The 12625-nt window shown below is 38.9% G+C and overlaps 1 long non-coding RNA gene across 1 annotated transcript in view; it reads right to left on the bottom strand.

Annotated features, from left to right (window-relative positions):
• Positions 1-12625, bottom strand: part of LOC140485639 (uncharacterized) — a 160749-nt gene that overhangs the window by 18619 nt on the left and 129505 nt on the right. The window contains exon 2 of the long non-coding RNA XR_011962397.1: positions 3773-3920. This is a non-coding gene — a long non-coding RNA (uncharacterized lncRNA). The remainder of the gene's footprint in view (positions 1-3772; positions 3921-12625) is intronic.

Below are 12625 nucleotides of genomic sequence, written 5' to 3'. Positions count from 1 at the left end.
TGGTCTATGTAGGTATCACTGACATGGACAGGACAAAGAAAGGGGTTCTGCATGGGCAATATGTAAGTGTAGCATGAAATGAAAATACAGAACCACAAAAGTAATAATCTCCGGACGCTCTCCAGGGACTAGTTTTTAGTGAGCTGCCTGACTAATGAAGTAATACAAGGAGTTTTCTCGCTAATCACTGGGGATTTTAATTTACTTCCAGACTGGAAAAATCAGATGGACAAAGTAGCCCAGAAAAGGCATTAATTAATTGTTTTCTGGATAGTTTCTGAGGAAAGCACATTCTGGAATTGACCAGAGAGTAGATTATCCTAGACCTGATATTGTGTAATGAGATAGGATTAACTCATGACCTCAGTGTGAAAGCTCATTTAAGTCGCAACGATATTAACGTGATTGAGTTTTATATTTAGTTTGAGGGAGAGAAGAGTGAGTCCACAACTAGTATTTTAAATGTAAATAAAGGTAATTATGATGGCATAAAAGCAGAGCTAGTTCAAGTGAACTAGCAATGTGGGTTAAGGAATACGTCAATTGTTGTGTAGTGACAAATGTTTAAGGGGATATTTTGGAATACTTTCCAAAGGCAAGAAAAATTCCAAAGGGAGTTAAGTGAAGGAGCAAAGTTCTGACAAATCAATTGTAATGTGAGAAAATGTAATATTGTCTATTTTGGCAGATAGAGTCAAAATGAATCACATTTTCTAAATGGTGAGAGACTGCAGATCTCTGAGTTACAGAGGTCTCTGGGTGCCTCATTGCATGAACTGCAAAAGGTTAGAATGCAGGCACAGCAAGGAAAGAAAATAATAAAATGTTCATATTAAGGAGAATTGTGCACAAAATAGTGACATTATGTTGCAGTTATACACACCATAGGTGACACCGCACCTGGAGTACTGGGCAACATATTGATTTCCTCAATTAGGTAAGGATGTGAATGCGTAGGAGTTCATTAACGGTCTGCTAAACTAATACCTGGAACAGCCAGAAGAGGTTGGACAGGCTTGGCTTGTACCTGTTAGAGTTAAAAGATAAAAGCTGACTTGATTGAAACATTTAAGATCCAAGGGATCATGACAACCTGGATGTGGAGAAAATGTTTTCTGTTGTGGTATAATCAAGAACAAGGAGAAGTTGATCTAGAAGTAAGGGATTGCCCACTTCTGACAGACATCAGGCTTTTTTAAAAACTCTCCTTAAAACTCTCTTCCTTAAAAGGCCATGGAAACATAGTCTTTGAATATCTTAAAGGCAGAGGAGGATGTCTTCTTGATAAGCAAGAGGTGAAAGGTCATCAGAGGTAGATGTAAGTGTGGAGTTGAGGTGACAATCTGATCAGCCATTGTTTTATTAAATTACAGAGCACACTTGAGGGGCTGAATGGCATACTCCTACTCCTAACTCATATATTTAGGTGTGCATGTTTGATTAAGATACATGCTTGGTGTACATATTTGAGTTTCAATAGCATCTGGTACCTTGATTGGGCAGAATTGAGAGGAGGAAGTCAATTCTAGTGAATAGTGTAATTATTGAGATGCCAATGCATGTACATTGCCCTCTTGCCACCTGATAGTGAGAAAATGGTTTTGAAACCTGAGGATGGAGACCTTCATTACAAAGGTTTATGCGGGAGGTGGGAATCTAAATTTTGCATTCTTAATTCATCATGCTTCCCATTATTCTTGTCACCTCAAGGAGTGGAAATCTTACCTAATGAATTAAAAACAAAACTGGGAGCACATACAGGGTAGGGCTAGGATGAGTCACTCTGGCAACACGGTTAGTGTATTTGGCTGAGGCTCATTGATGCCCCACCCAAAAGCTCTCCCTTATGCCAGTAGACAGCTGCTAATGTACCTCACCTCAGCTGAAGTGCTAAACCAAGTGAAACTATCATCAACCTTTTCTAGTGAAGATAAAAGATGTCGTTCCTATATGTGGGTAAAATCTTGAACAAATGGAACAGGCAGATGATTCTAGAAAGAGGGAAATGACTCTGAAGGCAGATATCAGCAACATGACAATGGAGACTTGTGAGCAGTCACCTCGGAAAAAGATGGGACCATAGGGAGCATCATTCCATAGCTAGAAAGACAAGTTGGAAAGAAAGATACTAAGGGCCTTACAATGGATTCACTTAAATGTGGAAGATGTGACTCAGATCAGGACACCAAACAGTGACAATGTCAGTTTAAATTCCAAAGGACAGCTTGAATCTGAGAACAGGCTTCTGAATTTGAGAGGAAAAGTGTTCAACTTAGCAGAAAAGGATGTTTATTGAAAGCTGAAAACAGTAACAAGGTCAAAAGGCAAACTGCAGATGTGAACATTGACATTCTTGCTATGACTGAGACGAGATGGATCAGAACGCCAAAGATAGCAGTGGAAGAATAGGTTCATTCAGAAGGTGATGATTATAAGCATGGTGCTGCCATATTGCTGAAAAGAAGACTCTTAACTCTATGATAACTTTTTGACCCATTTCTAACAGAATCTTGATAGTGAAGTTAGATGGAAATGCTTTCAATATGACTGCCAGGTACATGCTGCAACACCAGCTTATTGATGAAGATATATTTGAACAGAAAATAAATTTTAAATGTGCATTAAGACAAACAAATAGCCAGTCATCTTGAGTGGTTTGATTGCAAAAGTAGAGTAAGAGAAAGATTATCCAGTCACAGGAAAACTTGGTTCAGATACAATCAATGAATGTGGGTCAAAATGGATTGAACTTTGTGAAACTGATCATATTACAATTTATAAAATCAAAAAACAAAACTTTATAATCATGGACATTCTGTTTAAGAGAAGGCTGTATTCATGGAAAAGATCATCATCAAAACCAAATAGATCATCTTATTTTTATTGTTATTGTTTATTGTTGTCATATGTATCTAAGTACAATGAAAAGTTTTGTTTTGCAAGCAGTACAGGTAGATCATAGCAGACAAGGATATAAAGATCATAGGGTATTTAGGCAGACTGAAGCATACTAGGTTACGGCTGGACATGATGTGCACAAAACAAGATCTACATTAGATTTGAAATTAGAGAATCCATTCAATAGTCTAATAACAGCAGGGAAGAAGCTGTTCTTGAACCTGTTGGTGCATGTCTTTGAACTTCTGTATCCTCTGCCTGACGGAAGAGGGTGGAAGAGAGCACTTCCAGATTGACAGTCTTTCCGTGGCAATGAGAAATGGAGTCCATGGATGGGAAGTTGGCTTCTGTGATGGTCTGGGCTGTGTGCACAACTTCTTGTAGTTTCTTACTGTTCTGTGTAGAGCAGTTGCCGTACCAGGCTGTTATTCACCTGGATAGAATGCTTTCTATGGTGCTTCTCTAAAAGTTGGTAAGGGTCTGAATGGACATGTTGAATTTCCTAAGCTGCCTGAGCCATCTTATGATGAACCAAAGAATTAGGAACTGTGTATGATAAGTAAAAAACTACAGTATTACGGGGAGGAGCTGGTGTGGTGGTTCTGTTACTGGGCTAGTAATCCTGAAGAAGGGCTTATTCCCGAAACATTGATTCTCCTGTTCCTTTGATGCTGCCTGACCTGCTGCGCTTTTCCAGCAACACATTTTTAAGTAGTAATCCAGATACTCAAGAAATGCTTTGGGAGCATGGGTACAAATCCCATCACAACTGTTCATAAAATTCAAATAAAGTAAAGGGTAACAATAAGCCAATTGTCACAAGAGTCCATTTAATTTATTAATGCCTTTTAGGAAGGACATCTGCCACCCTTACCTGGTCATGTGACTCCAGAGCCACAACAATGTGCTTAACTTTGAGGGGAGTTAGCGATGGGGCACAAGTGCTGGTCTTATCTGTGACACCCACATTTGAAGAAAGAAAAACATTGGATCTGATCATAACCCAGTCACGATGTCTTTAGCTGTGAAAATACAAGAAACAATGCAGAGTTCAAATTAAGAAAAATCTTTATTTAGGTATGAGATATTTAGAGAGAAGACAAAAATGAAGGATTGACATTAACAATGTGATTGACATGCAGTGAATCTGTACAAAGAGATGCAGACAAGGGTAAAGTTGTAAACAAATGGGCGAAGTTGAAAGAGAGCGTGACTAAAGTTCCAAAGAAAATTACAGCAGAAAAGAAAACCATGACAAGTAATGTTATGTGACTCAGACAAAAACTTGACATGGTGAGTACAACAATGCAATGAAAGTGAAACGTACCCAAGATGAAATAAACCAAATTAACAAAGAAACAATACAATAATTTGTGATTCAACAAAAAAGATGACAGCTTCAAAAAATAAAGATGGTGAATCTATCAGAGACAGATGTGTGAATATATTATTTGAAATTATGACAAATTGGGAAGAATATGTAAGTGAATATTTAAGATGATTGATGAGGCTAGGGTACTGTACATAATCGACATGGACTTTTCTAGTCTACATGGACTAAGCATTTGACAAGATCCCCCATGGGAGGCTTGTCCAGAAGATTAAGTCATGTGGGATCCACAGTGAGTTAGTAAGTTGGGTACAACATTAGCTTAAACTTAGAAAATATAGGATAGTTGTGGAGGGATTTTTTTTTCTGACTGGCAGTCTGTGACCAGTGGTGTTCAAAGGGCCAGAGATGGAACTACTGTTGTTTGTAATGTATATAAATGATTTTGATTTGGTAGTTTGATTAATAAGTTTGTAGGTGAATATTGGTGGAGTTTCAGATAGTGAGGAAGGTTGTCAAAGGATACAGCAGGATATAGCTCAGAAAGTTGGGTAGACAAATGGCAGATGGCGTTTAATCCAGAGAAGTGTGAGGTGATGCATTTTGGGAGATCAAATGCAAGAGGAAAGTTTACAGTAAATGGCAAGACTCTTAGGAGCATTGATACACAGAGGAATCTTGGGGTACAAGTCCGTAGCTCCCTGAAAATGGCAGCACAGCGAATAAGGTGGCAAAATACTTATATGGATAGATTACCTTAATCGGATAGGCATTAAGTGTAAAAGTTGCCAAATCATGTTGCAGCTATATAAAACTTTAGTTAGGGCACATTTGGAATATTGTGTGCAGTTCTGGTGACCACACTATAGAAAGGATGTGGAGGCTTTGGAGAGGGTGCAAAGGAGTTTACCAAGATGTTGCTTGGATTGGAGTGTAAGGATTGCTTTAGCTAGAGCATTGGGGGCTGAGGGGCAACCTGATAAAATTATAAGATGCATAGATAGGGTGGATAGTTGGAGTCCTTTTCCCAGGTTGGTACTGTCAAATACAAAGGAGCATGAGATTAAGAGGAGAGGGGAAAGGTTTAAATGAGATGTGTGAAGAAAGTCTTTCAAATAGAGGATGGTAGATGCCTGGAACATACCGCCAGAGGAGGTGGTGCAAGTAGATATGCTAGCACTGTCTCAGAGAAATTTAAATGGGCCATAAACAGGCAGAGAATAGAGGAATATGGACCACGTGCAGGCAGATGGGATTAGTGTAGAATGGCATCATGGTTTGCACAGATATAATGGGATGAAGGGCCTGTTGCTGTGCTGTACTGTTTTGTATTATATGTTCTATGAACTGTACCTTGATAAAAGTGGAACCACCAAAAGAGACCAATTAAATGGATGTGAAATTATGGTAGAAGAACTGGAAAAAAAACGATGAGAGAACTCAAAGCAGACAAAGTAGCTGTTATTCAGAATGCTTTCTACAGGTATGATCCAGGTTTTAGATGAAGTAGGCATAAAGGTTATTACCAATCAGTGCAACAATACAGGTGTAATATCAAAAGACATGAATCACTCTCTTTTCATTAAGGTACCAAAGAAGCCAGGGGTATTTAACTGCACTGAACATTTGAGTCATATTCTGAGAGTAGCATTACAGAACACGAATATTATGAAACGTTGGTGCTCCGCAGAGTAAGAATGAAAAGAATTAATAGATAACAAGGAAATGTTGGATAAAATAACCAAACGTTTTACTTCTGTCTTCATTATGGAAGATATGAAAAACATTCCTGTAATGGCTGTAAATTAGGAGGTGGAAGGAAAGGTAACTTAGTGGAGTTATAATCACCAGGGAAGTGGAACTAAATAAACTGATGGTGCTATGGTTTGTCAAGTCTCTGGTTCCAGATGCAATTCATACGAGCATCTTGAAAGAGAATGTTGCTGCGGTAGTAGATGCATTGGGTTAATATTCCAAAATTCCCTTGATTCAGAAAAGGTTTTGTTGGATTGAAATGTAGCAAATGTAACCCTTCTATTCAAGAAAAGATGGAGGCAGAAAACAGGAAACCCCCATAGGTTAGTTAGCTTGACATCTGTCATAAATATGGTGTTAGAATTGACCATTAAAAAGATTATAGTTAGGCACTTAGAGAAACACAAGATAATTGGGGAACAGTCAGCATGGTTTCATGAAGAGGAAATAATATTTAGAAGGAATAACATGTGCGGTAGATTAAAGGGAGCCAGTAGGTATTGTACTTAGATTTCCGCAGGGTGTTTCCACAGGTGCTACGTTAAAGATGTTTTGTGGAAAATGAAAGCTCATGGTGTAAGGGACAACATAGAAGTATGGAGAGAAGATTGGCTATAGGTAGAAAACATTACCTGATTGGCAGGATGTGGTGAGTGAAGTCTGTGTTGGGCCCTCAACACTTTGCAACTTGCACCATTGACTCAGAGGACAGTGACGATATGGTAACTGAATTTACAGATGACACAGGATAGTTAAAATAGTATGTTTGTAGAAGTATTTTGATAGGTTGAGTGCACGGCAAAAGTCTGGCTGAGCAAGTGGAATATGGAAAAAAGTGAAGTTGTCCACTTCAGTTAGATGAAAGAGTGTTACGTAAATGGAGAATAGCAGGAGAAATCCCAGGTGCAGTGGGATTTAAGCATTTTAATGCATGAGTTACAAAAAGTTAGATAAAGACTTAGCATGTAATCAAGAAGGCTAATGGGATGGAATTCTTTATTATGAGAGAAATTGAATAAAAAACTAAGGATTTTATACACCGAGGGAGTGTTGCTAAACAAAGAGACCTTGGAGTGCAGCTTCATTATTCCTTGAAAGCAGAGTCACAGGTAGATAGGATAGAGAAGATGGCATTTGGTATGCTTTCCTTTATTGGTCAAAACATTGAGTACAGGAGTTGGGAGGTCATGCTGCAGCTGTACAGGATGTTGGTTAGGCCACTTTTGGAAGATTGCGTGCAATTCTGGTCTCCTTCCAATCGGAAGGATGTTGTGAAACTTGAAAGAGTTCAGAAAAGATTTACAAGGATATTGCCAGGGTTGGAGGAGTTGAGCTATAGGGAGAGGCTGAACAGGCTGGGGCTGTTTTCCCTGGAGGATCAAAGGCTGAGGGGTGACCTCATAGATGTTAATAAAATCATGAGGGGCGTGGATAGGATAAGTAATGCCTTTTCCCTGGGGTGGGGGAGTCCAGAACTAGAAGGCATAGGTTTAGGGTGAGAGGGGAAAGATATAAAAGGGACCTAAGGGGCAATATTTGCATGTCGAGGGTGGTGCATGTATGGAATGAGCTGCCAGAGGAAGTGTTGGAGGCTGGTACAATTGCAACATTTATAGGATGTGTACATGAATAGGAAGGGTTTAGAGGGATACGGGCCAAGTGCTGGCAAATGGGACTAGATTAAGTTAGGGTATCTGGGTGGCATGGATGAGTTGGACCAAAGGGTCTGTTTCCGTGCTGTACATCTCTATGACTCTATGAGTTACACATGGCGTGGGTGAGACCATATCTCAAATACTATATGCAGTTTTAGTCTCCTTATCTAAGGAGCAGTGTAAATTTGTTGGAGGTGATTCAGAGGAGATTTTATCAGACTGACATCTGTTATAAATGTGTATCTTATGAGGAAAGGTTGGACAGGCCTTTTCCACTGGATATTAGAAGAGTGAGGTTGGAGTATAGAAATTCTGAATGGTCTGGAGAAGGTGGACATGGGAAGAATGTATCCTGGTGCGGGTGAGTGAGTCCAGGGAGCACCATTTAAAATTAGAGATTGCTCTTTTAGGGCAGAGTTAAGAAGATTTATTGTCCCTCAGCCGACTGTGCAACTTTGGAAGTCTTTGATGCAGCAGAAGCACGGTTTTTTAAACCTTTGAAGGGAGTGGTGGATCGATTCTTGTAAGGCATTCCAATCAAAAGTTATTAAATCTGGCAAACAAATGCACAAAACAATATTCAGATGTGAACTATCCATGGAGGACACATGTGGGATAGATGAAGAAGTGTACATATGTTTCATAGATGATGAATAAACCATTAACATGGTATATTGTGAATTGTGAACATTTATTGCATGTCAACAGATAGGAATGAATAGGCAAGACCTAAGAGTATTATGAAATTTTGTAAATGAATAAAAATTTAAAAAATGTTTTAAATGAAACACAAATCAAATGAGGAGTACGTCAGGGTTGTGTTTTGTTGCCATGCTTATTTAATTGCTTTACTTGGTATTGGAGCGTTTTCCCATAACAGGGAATGAAAACTTAGGAGGCAGGCAGAACGCAGGCAAGGGGAAGTTTATTCATTCGGAAACCAGTTAAAGCATGGAGAGGGCTAAACGATCTTCCCTGAATCTCGCCTCATCCTACGAACTCAATTATTCGCTTAATCTTTGGCTCAGATCAGTCAAGATAGGTCAATGACACATTGTAACTCGGGCAGTGAAAAGCAGTATTTTATGCATTGCTGTATTATAATGATCACATACAACGTGGGCACAGCCCTTCCCTCTAGTCCATACACCCAATCTGGTAAAACACCTAATCAGTGATGAGCATTCCCATGTCCAGCCTTATGTTCTCATAATCTCATGGTGTTTAACGAACTCTGTAATCTCTAGGGCTTGGGATCTTTCTGTGCATCCCATTCACTCGGAATACAAAATTTATTGCTATAATCCTTCAGGCCTCTCAGGCAGGCTTTAGAGATGGTTTAAATTCAATTATTTCTTGTATTTCATGTACTGTCTTTGTCAAATTCAGTTATTACTGTTATTTTGCCCACTGTCCTAATTATGCGTGCAAAAATCCAAAAGACAGTTAGTTTCAACTAGTTGCTATAAGATTTGTAAAATTGATTTTTGTTAGGAAGTTAGTTATAAAGAGTAAGTTAAATACAGCTTCTCCTTCTCTTAGTACTTTGTGTTTAATAGTCTGTAAGCAATCTATTTTGTCCAGGTGCATGATGGTAATTCCTGAAGTTAACTAACTTTCACATCCTGGTCTAAATGGTTTTTCTTTAATACTTAATTATTAAGTGTTGGTTGCATGTATATATTCTTCATGCTAAAAGTTATCCTTAGAATCCCAAGGGAATTTCTCATGAGAACTTATTGCAGAGTAATTAATTTTAAAGAAACAACTACAAAATAACTTTAACTGTTGTTCTGATAATGAGTTTAAAAGTTGACTGGGCTTACCCCATGCCTGGTATTCATTCATACGCAGGGGCAGTTGCTTTTCCATTAATGTGGGCTAAGATTAGTTGCTTGTCTATTTTACAGACATGCCCATATCAGTATTGTCTGGAACGGGAAATCATGGCCTTGGTGTGACTTTGTTCAAAGATGTTGTCATTTTCTTTAATTAAAGGCTGAAACAGACTGTTAGTCTTATTTATCTCCTCTCAGCCATCTTGCGTTTTAATTCTAAGGCAGGCTGCCTCTTTCTGTTTTTTGGCCATTTTATGTGATCAGATATGAGCCATTTGTTATAAACATGTACAGTACACCCCTACACTTGGTAATGTTTATAATCAGTAGAAATGTTGAAAGGATAAGTAAATGTGATAGAAACACAATCTTATATATGCAGATCATATTCTGTTGATGTCTGAGACTAAAGAGCTATTGCAATGGGCTGTAAATGATGTTAACAATGTAAGTGAGGAATTTAGAATAAAAAAATAATGTTAAGAAAACCAAATTACTGATTTTTGGTAAAGCTTCCACAAAATCAAATCCCCAACTTAAAGAATTACCTTTAAGGTGAGACGAGAGAGATTTGAAAAAGACACAAGGGCAAAGTTTTTACATAGAGGGTTGTTCGCGTGTGGAATGAACTTCCTGAGGGAATGGTGGATGTCGGTACAATTACAACATTTAAAAGACATTTGGATAAGTACATGAATAGGAAAGATTTGGAGGGATATGGCCAGAAGCAGGCAGGCAGGACTAGTTTAATTTGGGATTATGTTCAGCATGGACTGATTGGACGAGAGGTCTGTTTCCGTGTTGTATAACGCTATAACTCTAAGTGGACAAATACATGTACCTCGGTCAAATGGATATAAAAAATGTTAAATTCATCTTTGAAGTTATCAGTACAATTTAATTGGCAAAAGGTGTTTTCTATTAAAGGTATTTGTTTGCAGACACAAACCAAACAAATCTGTATACAAGAAAATAGTTACTCATGTGTTATTCTTAATTAACAGTTATCTATATCTCAGAAACCTGAATAATATGTAATCAAATAATAAAGCTTTCAAAATGTGGGCTTAAAGAAGAATGCTTAGTACTTCTATGATATAGAGTTATAGACTCATAGAGATGTACAGCATGGAAACAGACCCTTCGGTCCAACTTGTCCATGCTGACCAGATATCCCAACCCAATCTAGTCTCACCTGTCAGCACCTGGCCCATATCCCTCCAAACCCTTCCTATTCATATACCCATCCAAATGCCTCTTAAATGTTGCAATTGTACCAGTCTCCACCACTTCCTCTGGCAACTCATTCCATACACATACCACCCTCTGAGTGAAAAAGTTGCTCTTAGGTTTTTTTATATCTTTCCCCTTCTACCCTAAACCTATGCCCTCAAGTTCTGGACTCCCCCATCCTAGGGAAAAGACTTTGTCTATTTATCCTATCCATATGTCTCATGATTTTATAAACCTCAGTCTCCGACACTCCAGGGAAAACAGCCCCAGCCTATTCACCCCCTCCCTACAGCTCAAATCCTCCAACCCTGGCAACATCCTTGTAAATCTTTTCTGAAACGTTATGAATATCCCTATAAATAACAGACAGGAGGGTTCCCTCCCAGTTGGGGAACACTTCAGTGGTCCAGGACATTCAGCCTCAGACCTTCGGGTGACCATCCTCCAAGGTGGACTTTGGGACAGACAGCAGAGGAAAGTGGCCGAGCAGAGGCTGATAGCTAAGTTCGGTACCCATAGGGAGGGCCTCAACCGGGACCTTGGGTTCATGTCACATTACAGGTGATCACCATTGCACTCTCCACACACACAGATACTCCTACACACACACTCACACACACACTCTCACACACACACAGGCACTTCTATACACACATACACACGGACACACAAACACACAGACACACACACAGACACCCACACACACCCTTACAGACACACACACTCCCACACTCACACATGCATCCCCTCACAGACTTAAGACACTCTGCACTCACTACACACACACACACACACACTTTCTCACACTCACAACCCCCAACCCAGACAGACACACACACATAGACAGACAAAGACCCACATGCACACATATATTTTGTGGGGTGAATTTGTACTTTCAGGGTTACATTGTACTTTGCTCAAAAACTGCATGCATTCGTGTAGAACTCTGAGCTCAAAAACTGCATGAATTTACGTAAAACTCCGTTATCTCACTTTTTAGATTAGAATCAATCTAAACATCATGGCATAGACAGAGAACACAGGAGGCTAACACCTTCAACATATTGTCTAGCTATAACCTTTGTTAACAGCTAACTTTAAAAAAAATGATTTTGTGATTTACACATGAAAGAAGGGAAACTATCACTGTATTCTAACAGATGAAAGGCTTAACAGACAATCAATTTTTCAATGTATAATTTCAGTTACATCACACTGTAAATTTTTGCTATAAATTATGTGTATTAGGATTGACCCCTCCACTATCACCTGATGAAGGAGCATCACTCCAAAAGCTAGTGTGCTTCCATTTAAACCTGTTGGACTATAACCTAGTGTTGTGTGATTTTTAACTTTATAAATAACTCTATATATATCAGGAAGAGAAAATAGATATCTCTCTGCAGTGGTTTATTTAAAATAAAGCACTCTCTAGCGATGAGGATAATTCTTGAAAGCATAAGAATAAAGCTTCGACTATTCTGGAGTCTGTTGCTTTGACATCCTGGCATTTGGTGTCAAGTCATTTATCAAGCATGGTAGTAGTCCTTGGAATCTTGCTCAAAAAGTACCATGTTGAAGTTTCTTCAATCACTCAGAAGAACGAATGGGTTTCACTCTGAACACAACAAGATGGTTGTTCTCTGAATTAGGAGAGATCAGCTGGGAAGCTCTGCCTCAAAGGGTTCTTGCTCCCCAAACAATTTCAGACACCAAAAGTGCTGTCCATCCAGTCACTGTTCCAACAGGCCCAGCAGGATCCTACAGTAGGACAAGCAGTTATCATCAGTCATATAATGTCAGGAGGCCTTGTTAAAAGGAGCTTCAAATGTTCGCAGTGATGTTTCAAATATCTCTTTTAAACAAACCACTCCAGATATTTACATAAAACTTGAAACACATCAGTCTTTCCACAA

This window comes from Chiloscyllium punctatum, chromosome 2 (assembly GCF_047496795.1).
Source record: "Chiloscyllium punctatum isolate Juve2018m chromosome 2, sChiPun1.3, whole genome shotgun sequence".
NCBI lineage: Eukaryota > Metazoa > Chordata > Chondrichthyes > Orectolobiformes > Hemiscylliidae > Chiloscyllium > Chiloscyllium punctatum.
The sequence above is the reverse complement of the archived record's forward strand: the minus strand, read 5'-3'. Positions and strand labels throughout refer to the sequence as shown.